Source organism: Martes martes, assembly GCF_963455335.1.
Source record: "Martes martes genome assembly, chromosome: 11".
Taxonomy (NCBI): domain Eukaryota; kingdom Metazoa; phylum Chordata; class Mammalia; order Carnivora; family Mustelidae; genus Martes; species Martes martes.
The window spans coordinates 55,647,953-55,664,543 of record NC_137899.1 but is presented as its reverse complement, the minus strand read 5'-3'; the positions used below and the strand labels follow the sequence as shown (position 1 = coordinate 55,664,543).

Genomic DNA, 16,591 nt, shown 5'->3' with positions numbered 1-16,591 from the left:
AAATGTTGTTTATACATTGGCCACTAACTCATTTATTAGACAACTGCCTAACTTGTCAGTGTTTCTCTACCCGACTGGAGATTTTGTCATGGGAATGATAACAGAATTCTAATGCTCTCATGGCATTAGCAATACAAGCTTTATAGGGGCACCTGGGTGGCTCAGTGGGTTAAGCCTCTGCCTTCAGCTCGGGTCATGATCTCAGGGTCCTGGGATCGAGCCCCGCATTGGGCTCTCTGCTCAGCGGGGAGCCTGCTTCCCTTCCTCTCTCTCTCTGCCTGCTTCTCTGCCTACTTGTGATCTCTGTCAAATATATCTTTAAAAAAAAAAAAAGTACAAGCTTTATAAATGAAGTGAATTATTACCACGGTTTATTTGCTAGGCAGACTCAGGAATAAGTGAACATTCTCACTGAGGTTTTCCATACTAAACTTACCAGAAAGACGTTTGAGAGGGGAGTGGTTGGCATCATTTAAAGGAGAAGTGGATTTTTTAACCCTGGCTCCCAGCAAGTGCCCTGAGCCAAAGCCACATCCTTGTAAAGCCAGTCCTTGTAAATTGTGGGCCCATCCCAAGTTGGTAGAACAGACAGGCTTCTCTGGTTCCCCTTTTACTAAAAAGCAGTACCCTCTGGGGCGCCTGGGTGGCTCAGCGGGTTAGGCCGCTGCCTTTGGCTCCGGTCATGATCTTGGGGTCCTGGGATTGAGTTCCGCGTCGGGCTTTCTGCTCGGCGGGGAGCCTGCTTCCCTCTCATTTTCTCTGCCTGCCTCTTTGCCTACTTGTGATCTCTCTCTATCAAATAAATAAATAAAATCTTGAAGAAAAAAAAAAGCAGTACCTTCTATCTTTTGAAAACACAAACAATTCAAAAAAACAAAGCATAAAAGAAAAAACATGAAGCATTCACTTTAAGAACTATTAAAATCAGTGGAGGTTTACACATTATCATGTCATGGTTTTTGGTAGAAAAATGACTGTGGGAAATGTGAGATTGAGGTTACTTTGTATCTAGCCTGAGGAACAGATGGTAGAGAGCCAAGCATCACGGATACAGTCGCCATCTCAGTTTTACAGATTCTTATTTTCTTCATTTTGATTTTTAGTTTTATTGTTATACGCTTAGAAGGCCCATTTCTCTATCATAGTTCCAAAGGTGAAGCTAAGGAGAGATGATTTTCCTTTGTCCAAAGTGGGCGGTATACAGTAACCACAAAATTGTCGCATATTAACAATAAAACCAACTTCACCACCCTTCAGATGTAGGTCTTTAAGGGAGTTGGGAGAGTGACCATAAGCCCTGGCTGGGAGCCTCTGTTGCTGACAGTGAAAATGGGGAGGGGGGCATTTTCTCCGCCATCTGTGGTCCCCAAGCAGTGTGTAGTGTGTGTCTGCCTTGTCAGGGAAGGGGTACATTCCATCACGAGGCTTCACAGTGTTAGCACCACACACGTGGGCTGTAGGTTCGGACAGCGGGCATCTTGGACCCTCTGGGCCTCTGAGACTCATCTCTGAAACTAACGACAGATGTAGAATTCACACTTAGCATTTGTACCTAAGTGCAAGTTACTGAAGTTGCTTCGTTTTGTTGGTAACATTAGGCCCCCATGAAATAGCTAATTTCAGGCTTAGTCTTATAACCAAATGGACAGTTTCATCAAACAATGACATTTATATGGGTGGTCAGCACCGTCCAAGGAAATTTGCACGGGACCTGCTCTAAGTGCAGTTTTTTAAATTACCTTAATATTTCAAGAAGAAAGACAAAACTGCTGATAGTTATCAATTTTGCATGAAAATTCAAAATACATATACTTCTCTTTGAGAGGAAATAAGACTCAGTGCCTTTGGCATGGATATGAAAAATAGTTTGATACAGGCCATGCTATATCAAAAACCTTTTTTTCCCCCACATGTGGTTTGGCTTGGTTTTGTTATCTGGTAATCTTAGGAGATTATTTTATTTTGTGAGTCATTAAAGTACTTGCATTGACCCTCAAAAGTGGTCATTAACAGAGTCTCAGAATTATTCTCCACACTGAAATGAGGTGGGAAATGCTGTGCTCTTTACTTGAGACCACAACACTGTGTTCCTCAGCGAGCTGCCACCTCCCACCAGGGACCAGCATTTGAGCTCTTTTGGATCAGAACTCTTTTTGTGATACATGGTCCATCCAGGATATTGCTTCCTGCCTGGGCTGAGGATGAAATATCCCCGTTTGGATCACTCAGTCCCTGGCATGGGGGAGGGGGGTCATGGTACCCCACAATGCTCCTGGGCTATTCTTGTCTCTGCAGAGGTATCCATGCAGGCCACATCTCAGCCGGGTTAGGGTCTCTGGGCCTTTCTGGCTGTCTTGCCCTATGATGCCTCTTGCTGAGGCTGCAAACCCCACTGCTTCCCTGCTGCATACTCCTGCAGCCTGTGGCCCTCTATAAGGTGGACTCCCTTGCCGGTTTCTGTCCCCAGAACATGTAGAAGCTTTTGGGTCTTTGCAGATTTCCCGTCCTCGTAAAGAGGAGCGACTCAGGAATAATAAGCTCTGGATCCCATCTACCCCTTGCCTATCCTTAGCTTTACTGTGCTCATGGCTGAATGCGCCGAGAGCACGTTGACTGCCGCCTCATGCTCAGGGTAGACTGACAGTCTCCTCTGTGTGTCAAGTTACAATCTGCATGTCAAACTGTGTTCCTGTCTTCAGGTTTCACTCAGCCATCTACCTGAGCTCACCTTTCAGAGCCCAAGCCCACCAAGGGAAGATGAGGCCCGTAGCTCTTGCCTTTCACCTCTGCTGCCTCTCTACTGCCCTGCCCCCTAAACCCAGCAGTCCCCTTGCAGTAACTTGAGGACAGCCTTGAGCTTTTCTAGCCATTACTTCCTGACTACTTCTTTTTTTGTTTTTGTTTTTGTTTTTAAGGTTTTTTTATTTATTTGACAGAGATCACAAGCAGGCAGAGAGAGAGGAAGGGAAGCAGGCTCCCCACTGAGCAGAGAGCCCGATGCGGGGCTCGATCCCAGGACCCTGGGATCATGACCTGAGCCAAAGGCAGAGGCTTTAACCCACTGAGCCACCCAGCGCCCCCTGACTACTTCTTGAGGGGAACAGACCTGTGGCTTCACTATTCCAGATTTGGAACCTATAGAACTGGTTCTTGATGTGCAAAGGAAGGTGACATTTCCCTATAAACTTCGCCCTTTCAAGGAAAAATTCTAGCTTGGGTGTCAGAATATGAATAGTAATGACTTTGTTTCTATGTTCCTTAACTTGGACTCTACCCCAGTAGTGGTGGGTGGGTCTGATTAGGAGAAAGGTCCCATCAGTGGCTAAAAATCAAAAAGGGAAAAAGCACATTACTGTGTTGGGAATAGAAGGTAGCCACCCTCGATCAAGCACTTCAGGCCCACCCTTTCTTCCACATAGTCATCCTATGGGGTGCTTGGTGGTGGATTATCCCTCTTTTTCAAGTAATGAAGTTGAAGTTTGGGGAAGTGATATCACTTGACAAAGATCATACACGAGAAGGACTGTAGGAATGATGCTGTATTTTTTTCCCCCAAATGTGTCATAAAAAGCAGTTTCTTTAAATTCTAGCAGGACAGCTTAGATTAGAGGGTTAAGGAAAATTCACATCTTTGCCTGCCCCCTCTTGAGCTGCATACCCACCATTGATTGCTCTATTGATTGAACTGTTGGTGTCTTCGCTTGTATTTGCAAACACAGGGACTCTTAGGGAATTGGTGGTGGTTGCTCTGTCTTAGAATTTCCCAGTAACGTCAACAGGAAGATTTAGCAGTAGCATGACTGACATTTCAGGAACAAAAAAAGCTTGGGAACATCACATGTGTGGCAGAAAGCTGTAATGTTATTTTTATAAAGCAGATCGCTGGTCTATCATAAAACCTTAGTTAAGTGTCAGTGTAGATATGACCTGTTGTTTTTTTCTTTTTTACGATCCCTGAGGCGGATTTGTGGAGCAGTGAAAAGCAAATCAAGAAACGCAGGTTCAGGGGCACCTGGGTGGCTCAGTGGGTTGAAGCCTCTACCTTCAGCTCAGGTGATGGTCCCAGGGTTCTGGGATCGAGTCCGGCATCGGGCTCTCTGCTTGGCAGGGAGCCTGCTTCCTCCTCTCTCTCTGCCTGCTTGTGATCTCTGTCTGTCAAATAAATAAATTAAAAGAAAGAAAGAAAGGAAGAAAGAAAGAAACGCAGGTTCAGTTCTAACTTACCACTTGCTATGACTTAGTGGCTTCCAGAGGCTCATTTTCTTATTCTGCAAAATAGAGCTAATGGCACATCCCTCTGGGGCTTGTTAGGAGTGGGGGAAGTTAAATGAGATGCCCTAACACATGTAGCTCCACATTGGCACATAGTTAGACTCAGAAATTTCTTTTATTCCCTGAGATTAAGCTTTTTTTTTTTCTTTTCAAATTTTTATTTAAATTCTAATTAGCATACAGTGCAGTGTTGGTTTCAGGAGTAGAATTCGGTGATTCATCACTTACATACAACACCCAGTGCTCATGATAACAAGTGCCCTCCTTCATACCCACCACCCTTCTCACCCATCCCCTACCCACCTCACTCTATGAACCCTCAGTTTGTTCCCTATCCTTAAGAGTCTCTTATGGTTTGTTTCCTTCTCTCTGTCTCTCTCTCTCCCAGTTTCTCTTTTCTTCCTCCTCCCCATGTGAAGAGATACTGAGCATCGCTTATCATCAGGGAAATATAAATCAAAGCACGATGAGATACCAGCTCACACCTGTCAGAATGGCTAAAATTAACAACACAAGAAACAACAGGTGTTGGCAAGGATGCAAAGAAAAGGGGAGCCCTCTTTCATGGTTGGTGGGAATGCAAACTGGGGCAGTTACTCAGAAAAACAATATGGAGCTTCCTCAAGAAGTTAAAAATAGAACTACCCTATGATCTAGCAATTGCACTACTAGTTATTACCCAAAGGATACAAAAATACAGATTCGAAGGGATACATGTACCCTGGTGTTTATAGCAGCATTATCAATAACAGCCAAACTATGAAAGAGACCAAATGTCCAAGTGTCCATTGACTAATGAAGTTAAAGAAGATGTGGTGTGTGTGTGTGTGTGTGTGTGTATGTATATGTATGTATATTACTCAGCCATCAAAAAGAATGAAATCTTGCCATTTGCAATGACGTGGATGGAGCGAGAATGTATTATGCTAAGCAAAATAAGTCAGAGAAAGATAAATACCATCTGAGTTTATTCAGATGTGGAATTTAAGAAAATAGATGAGATAATCTTTTAAAATTTTAATTCCTGAGAGATGTATAGAGTAGAGAAGTGCACTGGGGACTTTTTATTTTATTCTACTATTTTTTTTAGCCGGGGAAAGAGCAGAGGCCAGGGAGAGAGAAAATCTTAAGTGCGCTCCACACCAAGCTTGGAGCCGGACTGAGGACTCCATCTCACCTCCCTGAGGTCACGACCTGAGCAGAAATCAGGAGTCAGTCGCTTCACCTACTGAGCCACCCAGGCACCTCATCACTAGAGTCCTTTTAAATGAATGAACATCTCGGAGTGTCTAAGTACCACATCTTTAAGATGTGCTTATAGCAGATGGCCCTAACCCTGTCCCATCACCAGAATGTATCTCTGTAAGGCTCTTAAAAACCGAAAGCTTTTCTGTCTCCCAACAGAAATGCTGAAGAAAAATTGTAGCTAGGGTTAGTTTGACCATGTACACGCTGTCTTTGCATTAAAAAGTAAGTTGCGTTTCTCTGGTGTGTTTCCTCAAAAGAAGGGCAACCAAACAGGTTCCTGGGCTCAGGTACTTATGACTCTGGGTAATGGGGCAAATATTTATGATCTAATCGAAGGATTTCATACAGGACACACTCTGCTCTTTTGATGTTATCATTTTTCTCTGTCGAATAACTTTTCCATTGACTAGACGTCTATTACATGTTACTCAAAAAGAAAGCATTGTAAAAATCTATTACGAAGTGAAGGAAGGGAACTTTGAAGGGTCTTGGCTCTAAGACAAGGTGTAAGAATTGAAGGGGACAGTTTCTCCCTGAGGGCAGGATAAGTGCTGCAGTCAGCAGGGCACGGGAAGCAGTCCAGAGCTGGTGTTTCTCCGGCTTGAGCCACCTGCAGCCAAGGGTCCCGAGTATGTAGCGTCTGATGGGGGGGAAATGGCAGTTTTTCAGCTGCCTCTGAGTTTCACCTCCTCACTGTAGATTTATTATGTTACCTGAGTGATGTCGATTTCCAGAACATCAGTGCCTATATATATTCAAATGTTAGTACAAGCTGTGCTTTCTTTTGTGCAGCAAACATGTATTATCTTCTCTCTATTGGATTCAGGGTTTAGGAAGCATGGTGAGAGTACAAGGGGTATGTGGGAGCAATTAACAATGAGTAAGTCATTATGACTCTTAATTTTTATAGACTGAATTCCTCATAGGAAATTCATGTCAGTTCTCGCTTAGACTGTTTACAGTAAACCTCCTGTTTCCTCTGTTTTCAGTCTCACTCCCGTTCAGTTCCTTTTGGACAATTTAAGTCTTCATGGTGTATTGGAGCAGGTAAAGAGTCAGACCTGGGTACTTAACCGTCTCCTCCACAGACTTCGTGTGTGATCCCGGGCCAGCTAGTTAGCATCTCTCAGCCTCCGTTGTCTCATGTCTGAAATGAGGATTATCATAAGAGCTCTTGGAATCGGATCAAGGAGAAGACCAGCCATACACCTGTCCTAACACATCAGTAGGATCTGATTTAACTCCGATTTCTCTATGAAATGAATTGAGTAACTGTTAAATGGTAAATGGATCCTGCTTTGGCCAGGAAGCTAGTTGTATCTACTGGTAATGGATGAATGTTCCTTGCTGGGTCTGAATGTGGCCCATCAGTACTTCGTCAGTGAACGTACACACATTGCTGAAGGCCCACCAAGGTGGCCCCACCAACCTGTGGACTTGCTAGCTTTTGGTTGGCAATGAGTGTCCTTATGAAGCCAAGTCAGGCATGAGGTGTTGTTGGGTTTGGGCAACATGGTTTTATCCATGTCCACAACTGGCCTCTCTCTTTAGTTAAGTATGTTGGAAAATTAATTAAGAATTAAGAATTAAGAATGTCAGTTAAGGGACACCTGGGTGGCTCAGTCAGTTAAGTGTCTGTGTTCAGCTCAGGTCATGATCCCAGGATCCTGGGATCAAGCCCCACATCAGGCTCCCTGCTCATGGGGAGTCTGCTTCTTCTCCCTCTGCCCCACCCCTGCTCCTCTATGCATACACTCTATCTAATAAATAAATAAAATCTTAAAAAAAAAAAAAAAAAAAGAATGTCGGGGGCACCTGGGTGGCTCAGTGAGTTAAAGCCTCTGCCTTTGGCTCAGGTCATAATCCCCGGGTCCTGGGATCGAGCCCCACATCGGGCTCTCTGCTCAGCAGGGAACCTGCTTCCTCCTCTCTCTCTGCCTGCCTCTCTGCCTACTTGTGATCTCTGTCTGTCAAATAAATAAATAAAATCTTAAAAAAAAAAAAAAAAAGAATGTCAGTTAGATTACCAAATGACACAACTTAAAAGAAGCAAATTGCTAAACTCCAAGAAAAATGATTTAATAAATTACTAATTTTTTATTAAACAGTTAAGTAAAAATTATTGAAAGTTCTTTTAGTAATACAAACTAAGTTTCTCACGAGCCCTACTAAAAAAGTACTGAATAGATATTTAACAAGCATTGGCAAAAAGAAGGATTAAATTATTAGCCTGCTCTCAGTGACCACATACCTCCTGCCTGCCTCGCCAGTACCTCCAGCAGAAGGGTGTGAGAAAGAGGAGATGGGAGCACCCACAATGAGAACTTGTGTCTGAAGGATAAAAGCTCAAGAGCTGGGCATATTTAGCATAATGATGATAATAGTTTCTTTGCTCACATCACCTCACTTGCTACTAAATGAGTCTCCTCAGTCTAACATAGAAACCGAGCTAACTTCCCTGGCTTTGTTTTCTGGCATTTCCACAACACTGTGTGCTGCTCACCAGACCCATGTCAGATCCCCTGCTTACGTCTGCCTTACCTCTGTTCATACCAGCTCTCCACCTTGACCGCCCTTCTTCCCCTCACCTCATCCACTCACGAAAATCCAGCTTTTCCTCGAAGACCCTTCTTCCGTCATCTTACCCTCTCCCCCAGACTGGATGTGACTTTAAGTGTTTGTATCTGCCTTAAAATTTTTACTTTCTGAGTCGGTCATATTCGTTCAGTTCAATAGACAGTTACTGAGCTGCACTCTGTTGTAGAAATGATTCCAGGTCCTTAGAATAGGAAAACTTACCCTCTCCCCTCAGGAACTCATGGTGTAGATTAGTAAAGACAGAGGTTTGTGTTGCTAAAAGTTTAAAACACTGAGATAAGAAAAAGTACGTGTACAGAAAAAGGGCTTTGTTAGGCCAAGAGGAGGGACCTCGTTTAATCTAGAGTCTTGGTGCAAGGAGAGAGGACTCAGAAGGATCGTCACCGAGGAGATGGTGTTAGACGTGGAGAGCCCAGTGGACAAGAAAATTTTCACCTGTCGAAGGCAGGGACAAGGCAGTCCAGGCTAGAAAGAAAGAAATGTGGAAGGTGCGTCTAGGGAGAGAGTCTGAGACCCATGGGCCTGGACTGCAGGCTTGGGTTGAGGCTTCTGCCTGAATGTTGTGCAGAGTGGGGACCACAGGTGTGTCCAAGCTCTGAAAGCTGCGCAGCCCTCTGTGTCCCCTGCATCAGGGTTGCAGGGGGTGGGGCCTCACTTGGTACTCAGGCCCCTGTGTGACTCTCATGTCTGGTGGGGAGAGGCAGGAGTCTGAAAGGATGGGGAGCTAGTATGAGCAGGCTTGCCTTTTGGAAGGGGAACTTGGCACCTGTGTGGAGGAGAGAATGAACCAGAGGAGAGGTTGGCTCAGAGGCTGTGCCAGTGGCCCCTGGGAGAGGCGGTGCAGTCCTGAGCTCTGACCGTGGCAGAGAGGAGGGAGGATGGAGACATTTCAGGGATGGAAGTGACAGGGTGTACTGAGAGGCCGATGTGAGGGCAGAGGGGAAGGAAGAACGCGAAGACGCCTGATGGTGACTTAAACTAAAATTCTGTAGGAGGAGAGAGAGGCTTGTGAAATCCAGTGGACATGATGCTTGTGGTTTCAGATCTTTGTGTGCCCCTTCCTCCCCCCCCACTGCTGGGGACAGAAGCTATGCCCCTGTTCTGTGATAGCAGCTTGTACGTCACAGGGGCGTGATGGTCTGCAGCATGGAAATGTTTGGTGTGTAACTGGAGATGGGATCTGGGGCTCCAAGAAGAGGACTGAGATGGAGATACAGATCTGGGAATAACCTGCATAACCATGAAAATCGAAACCATAGGAACAGATAAGATCACTGAGGAAAGAGGCAGAGAGAGAAGAGAGAGCCTGCGGGCAACTTGCATTTTTAGAGGCTTCCAAGGTGATAAGGACCCAGAACAGAGAGTTTTAAAACCACAATCCCAAGTTCAGCTCAGACGACCGAGAAAAGACAATTGGGACAGAGATGTCATAGGCACTGGTCAGCTTCCCAAGTGAAGTTCAGATGGCAGTCTGGGTGGGCCCGATTATCATACTATTTGGCCCATCTTGATGGGGAATGCTGAGCAATATTTTTCAAATTTTAACACTAAAAAAAATACAGCGATGAAATGAAGACTGTAACTGCTTTTTTTCCACTTACTTTTTAAAGCCTAGAAAAGATTGGAGCAGTTTGAAGCATTTGTGATTATATATCGGTAACCAAAAATAAACAGACTCGATCAGCATTTCTCGCTGCCAGCTCGTTTGCACGCCACCTCCGGGGGAACGCTCTGCCTGCCGAATGGGGATGGAGCCTTGGGGAGGGGCCTCCCAAAATAAATATTAGGGCCTTTCTCCAGGAATGGTACAAAAAAATAGCTGGTTATTTAGATAATGAGGAACAGGGCTCTGCCTCCTGTGGCCTGGAAACACCTCAGTGTTTTCCTAGCGTGGTCAAGTCCACGACCCACTGAACACACGAAGCAGCCCGACCTGGTACACGCCTCATCCGCATGGTGAGAGATCCTCAATGTTACTAGTGGGGATGCGTTGTGTTGGTTAAACTTCATTTCTGTTCTTTCTATTGTATCATGTTGTGTTTCATTAGAAATAGTGGTCACGACCCAGAGGAACAGACTCGCTGGTGTGTGGTCTGACCAGCACCGTACCATTCCGTCCGCGACAGACCCAGACGCGAACCGCCACAGATAACATATGTCATACAGGGAGGGCTGGTGCAGGTTACTTAACCTCATCTCTAGAATGGGGAGGATTTTATCTGTCCCCATCTTTGGGGCGTGTGGACATCAGAATGAGACCCTTCATGAAAATTCTCTCTGTAAAAATTGCCCAAATTTTAATTCTTGGCAAGTACTCAGTGAAATCTTTTTCTGGACTGTGCTGGTTTCTCACATTGAGACTTGAAATGCTGAATTTCTATCTGTAGTGAAATTTTGGGTGGGCTTGTCAATTAAAAAAAAAAAGAATAGTTTGGTTAGTTTGTAAAGAACACCTTTAAGTATAGTCACCCAGTGCATAATGATCATTCTGTTTAGTATTCTGTGAGTGCGGCTCTTTCATATCTTTGCAAAATGGATCAGAGATTAAATGAGCATTTTTTGAAAGGACATCAGTCTTTTCATTTAAGTAATAATATTAGTAGAGTTATTAAGTACGTTTTCTTAGCAGTCGTCCTCAGAAGTCATGAGGAGAGAAGACCTGTTCTGAAGGTAACACAGAAGGGATAGTAAGGCAAGCCCTAAAATATTGGAGGCTGTCTCCAGTAGCTCATCTTGAACGGCTCTTGGCTAACTTACAAATAGAGACATTTAAACTAAGTACTCTTCTGTGAATTCGTGCTAATTAATCCACAGATATACTTAGTTCTCATGCGGGCTCTCATGTTCACTGCTCAAAATACACGCTTTAGATCTTGTGCTTATGACTTTTGTTGTGATAAGTTATTTTCAAAGGCCTTTTCTTGCTTTTGGACTCTGTGCTGAAAGATAAGGAGATGGTTTGTGTTGGCAGAGAGGGCGGCTCCGTGCCTCCCTCAGTCCCAGAAGCTGTCATTCCTGTGTACGTGTTCCGCCAGAGGGAACTGTCCCAGAATCAATATTTGCGTAGGGATTTTTCCCCAGCCTACTCTTACTCTGATCAGATAAAAGAAAATTCAGCTCAAAACTCTGAGTAACTGCTTCCTCCTCCTCCTAGCACATGAAGCACACCACGAGGAGGCATGAAGGGAGAGATCGTGTTTTTATGTATTCCTTGACATTCGTCTTCATATCCAGGGGTCACTAGAACACTCCTTCTTACGTGACTGACTGCATATTTCATACATGAGGCGTCCCGGGGTGATCATAAATCCTCAGAATCCCAACATCAGTATATTTTTTTCCCAAGTAGTGTATGTGAACTTCTGGCTAAAATACTTGGAATTTTACTTTTTGGAATCATACTTTTTCAGTATTTCTAAGAAAATGATGTTATTTATGTATTGGAGGAGACCACACTCTTGTCCTGCTGCAGGACAAGAGCTGCAGATAAGAGCCTCCCAGAACTTTGAGAGTCTCCCTTGGGCAGACTGAGATGGAGTTCCCTTTGCCCCATCCCTGATGAACTTGCTTGTGTTTGTAGTTCTCGCTCTGTGAATCCGACCTTAGTGCTAGGCAACAAATTTTGAGGTCTTCAGAGATGTGACAAGAAATGTAGTATTGTTGTTTGGGGATAAGCCAGAAATAGAGGTCTGAGTCTTTCTCCCATTATGTTTTGATGCTAATCCCCGCCTCCTTTGTATCTATTTATATGTACAAAGAATTATGCCTAAATCTTAAAAAAATAGTGCTTGTTCTCAATCCTGAAATTGTTTTTTATTGTCCTGCATGTCCTCTGTTGTATGTAGTATAATGTGAAATAATCCATGCCTAGGCGCCAGAATGTTGTTTTAAAAACAAAAACATGGACAAGATGGTTTCTGGTCACACGGTCCTGCCTTTGCATCCTTGCCCCTTCACAGTTACTATGACTTAACCGAACTGAGATGTCTCCTGGCCTCAAAGTATCCCTTGTCAGAGCCCTGGGTCCCTGGGCCTTGTTCACTTAGGACTTGGTGGACCATCATCACAGCCTCCTACACAGTGGCCACTGGCTTGCCTGGATGATTGATGTGAGAGAGTCCTTGTTAGCCATGGTTTTGTGTAAGTCTAAAAGCATCATGGATGGACGGCTCAACTGCTCTGGTTCCTACAAACTTTCCTCTTTGGGATAGCCTCTCTCTCCATCTTGATTGCTTATAGACCCAAACACCAAAAACACACTCAAAGAAGGTGTCCAAAAACTTTCTCTGTACTTTTGACATTCAACTTCACTGTTTTGGGGGTGGGGGAGGGGAATGCTGGGGAATGCTGAATTTACTCGATCTTTCTACTTTCCAGAAATTGAAGACCCTCAAATTATTCATTATTCTTTCATATGCTCTGGTTGAGCTTGACCAGAAAACAGGAAAGGATTTAAGCTTCCCAGTTCTGCAGACTCACCTATTTGGCCGAGGGCTTCCAGCTACCTTCTTGAGGTCCTTGGCACTGTTGGTGCTCTTTCCATCGTCTGGTTTAAGCTATGTACTTAAACTGCTTGTTGGTATAACTTTGCTCCCACCTTCTGACTAAGACACCATACCCTTACCACCCCGTCTTAGCTCTCCTTTCCCCCAATTTTCCCACCTTTCTGAACCAAGACAGAGTTAACACTTCCACCATACATCACTTCCACACACACCAGGCACCTGTGAGGCAGAATCTTATCTCTCAAACTTCCCTTTCTCACACCACCAAGAAAGATAAGGAAGATAAGCAAGTGCCTGGAATGGGCCAGGCTGGGCAGTAACCTAGAGGCACAGAGGACGCGCTGAGTACCAAGAGGAGAGGATGGAGGAATGCGGTCCTTCCCTCCACACGGCCCCGAGGACAGCACTCTGTGGTGTGCAGGGGTCTGACGGCCCCTGCTAGATGGCTCCTTCCGGTCAGGATCACATCTTAGCTTCATCGTTTTCTGGCACCCATCCCTTTGCATTGCACACAGGTGTTCTATCATTGTTTTCTGAACCATGGACAGAAACTCTGAATTAACTTTCCTCTTGTTCAGTATCATTCCAGTTGTTATCTGAAAACCACGGACCCCACTTAGTGTATTCTCTTCTCAGAGAAAAGCACAGGACTGCCCTTGACTGGTGGTGCCCCCTTTCTGTGGGTCCCCCTGGTAAGAAACCTGTATCTTTTCCACACTTGCCTATTTTTAGTCATTTTCTCCGGACTCTGTAACATCTCCCTCCAGCTCCGGTTTACTCAAACACAGACATTCCTGAGCTAGAAGTTCTCACTGGAAGCTAGTTACTACCTCTCCCACTCAGCTGCTTAGACCTTTTTACTGCTGACTGGTGAGGGTAGGAGGGTCACTGACTCTGTCCCCTGACCTTGGCAGAATGTCACCTAGGAGTTCCTTTCCTAGAGGACCACCTGCCTGTTGTCTGGGAACCAGACCTTATTTTCCTTCTATGATGCAGTAGGGCATGTTCTTACTTTTAAGAAATGATTTATGAGAGACAGCCCCCTCCCCTACAAAAGAGGCCCCAAATAAGAGTACAATCCTGAAAGATTATGGACTATGAATTGTTTCTGGTGGAGATCACTTTCTACAACTAAATCTCGGTTTTCCTGTTTCACTTGTGATGAGGGGGTTGCCTTTTGGTAAGGGAAAAGATTTTTATAGAGTTAGACATCATGGAAATCCAACCCAGATTTTTTATTTTTTTAAAAGATTTTATTTATTTATTTGACAAACAGAGACCACAAGTAAGCAGAGAGGCAGGCAGAGAGAGGAAGGGAAGCAGGTTCCCTGCCGAGCAGAGAGCTCGATGAGGGGCTCGATCCCAGGACCTTGGGATCATGACCTGAGCCGAAGGCAGAGGCTTTAACCCACTGAGCCACCCAGGCACCCCAAACCAGATTTTTTAGAAGCGTGGTCCTGGGATACCTCGGGGGTTCAGTTAATTATTTGCCTTCTGCAAATGACCTCATAATCCCAGGGTCCTGGGATTGAGCCCTGCATCAGGCTCCCTGCTTAGTGGGGAGCCTGCTTCTCCCTCTCCCACTCCCCGTGCTTGTGTCCCTCTCTTGTGTTTCTCTCTATGTCAAATAAATAAATAAATTATTTAAAACAAATAAAGGCATGGTCCTCTCAAAAAAGAAATAGTAATGCAGTAATCTTAACATGACAACAATATGGCAGATTATTGAATGAAGTGGATTAACCTGAATAAATGCTGTGAAATGTCTTCTCTTAAAAAATTAAAAATTAGGGGCACCTGGGTGACTCAGTGGGTTGAACCTCTGCCTTCGGCTCAGGTCATGATCTCAGGGTCCTAGGATCGAGCCCCACATCAGGCTTTCTGCTCAGCAGGGAGCCTGCTTCCCTCTCTCTCTCTGCCTGCCTCTCTGCCTACTTGTGATCTCTCTATCTCTCTGTCAAATAAATAAATAAATCTTTAAATAAAAATTTAAAATAAAAACACGAATTTTGTTGGCAAAATATTCCAAATTCAATTTTCTTCATTTTCATCTAAATTAAAACTTTAAAGAGCAAAAATTGAAATTACAGCATAAAGGAAGTACCAAGATACGGTTCCCACTTCATATGGGCACACTTGTCCCACATTAGTTGCTCTCCAGGAGAATGACTCCCCACTACAGGCTGAGGAAAGACTTATTTCAGTTAGTTAAACAGAGTTCCCAACTTCTGTAGCCAAGGCTTTTTTTTTAAAAGTAGGTTCCACACCCAGTGTGGAGTGCAGTGCAGGGCTTGAACTCACAACTCTGAGATCAAGACCCGAGCTGAAATCAAGAGTCAGATGCATAACTGACTGAGCCCCCCGGGTGCCCTGAGCCAATGCATTTTTAAGTGGAATTTAAAATGTTATTCTGTATTTTTCTCTTGGCATTCTTGTTTCTAGTTTTTCAGAGAAATCATGGGAGTTTTTCTTTCTTCTTAAGTTTTCTCATAATCGAGCAACAGTAGCAACAGGGGACCCTCTTTGAACAAACATGAAGGGAACTTTTTGCTGAAAATAGAAGAGAAGCTTTTGTCCACTTCCGCTGTTCCTGCCTGGCCTATAGATGCTCAGTGATGGGAGTTATCCTAGTTATTTGTGGTGTTTAACGGAAGAATTTCCCTCCTCTCTTTTTCATAAATAGGTGTGAAAGCAATTGTTTCTGTAAGTAGGGGTAGTTATGTTGTACTGTTTGGGGCACTCGGGGAGGAACTGTTCATCCGCTGGTTTTTACAGAGCTCGTACTGCATACACAGCATTTTAGATGCACTCCATGCCAAGTAATACACAGTAGGCATAAAAGGCATACAAAAGCCAAAGGTACATGAAATGCTACTCTAAAAAAAAGTACAGAGCAGAGAGCACAGTATTTGAATGTCTACAAAACATTGCGAACCGAATAACTGAATAACTAGTCACGTATAACTACAGTGCGTGACTTCACTGTCAGCAAGATTGGTTATGTTTTTGCCCTGCCTTTGATGGAGAAGGCAAAAGAAAAAAATGGCATGGCAGATACAAGGAATAAATTCTTTTACTTAGGAGTCGTCCTTGATTGCTTCTTATCCTCATCTACCCTGACCCCCAGCCATATTCAATTCATTGACAAGTGGTGTCCATTTTGCCTAAAAATTCAACTCAAATCCTCTATGTGTCTTCACCTCATCTCCACCTCCCTGGCCTGAGTCATCATCATCTCTAGTCAGGATGTCAGCAACAAACTGTCTCCCTGTTTCCTCTCTTGCTTCTCCTGAGTCTGTTCTCCACAATGAAGCTAAAGGAACTCTTGAAAATATGCATCAAATCATGTGATTCCCAATTTAAAAGTCCTTAGTGCTTTCCCCTGTTCTTAGGCTAACATCTGAATTCACAGAGTGGTCCATGCTCTCTCTAGCTCCTATCACTCTCCCCTACCACGGGTGGCTCCATCTCAACCTTGAGGTCGCAGCCCAACTGTCACTTCTTCAGGGAAGCACCATCCCCCCACTCCGCCGCCGCCAGAAGTGGTCAACCCCCAGTTTGTTCTCTGTCATATCCCCATTTATCATGATCATCTTATTTTAAAATTATTATTATATTTATAATTATTATGATTGTTATTGTTTGTTACAGTAGTAGGTGTGCAGTGACTATCTTCCCACCTAGGATGTGTATTTCATAAAGTCGGGGCTCACCTGCCTTTTTCCAGGAGTAGCCCCCGTGCCAGGCACATAGTCGACACTCAGTAAATATTTTGAAAGTGAAAGAGCAAACTGTACAAAGAGTAAAATAATTAAATCCCTCTGCCTGGATCAGGGTTGTATGGAATGTCATTGTGAAGTTGGAGATTAGGAGGAAGCTAGAGAATTCAAGGAAGACCTTTCGTGATGAACAGGGAATTCATACTTGATAAGATAAGCGATAGATAGGCCAAAGCATGGCACTCTGTT

At 44.2% G+C, this 16,591-nt stretch overlaps 1 protein-coding gene across 1 annotated transcript in view; it reads left to right on the top strand.

The window, feature by feature from the left end:
* RAPGEF5 (Rap guanine nucleotide exchange factor 5) overlaps positions 1 to 16,591 on the top strand; it is a 223,467-nt gene that overhangs the window by 94,870 nt on the left and 112,006 nt on the right. The window lies entirely within an intron of this gene.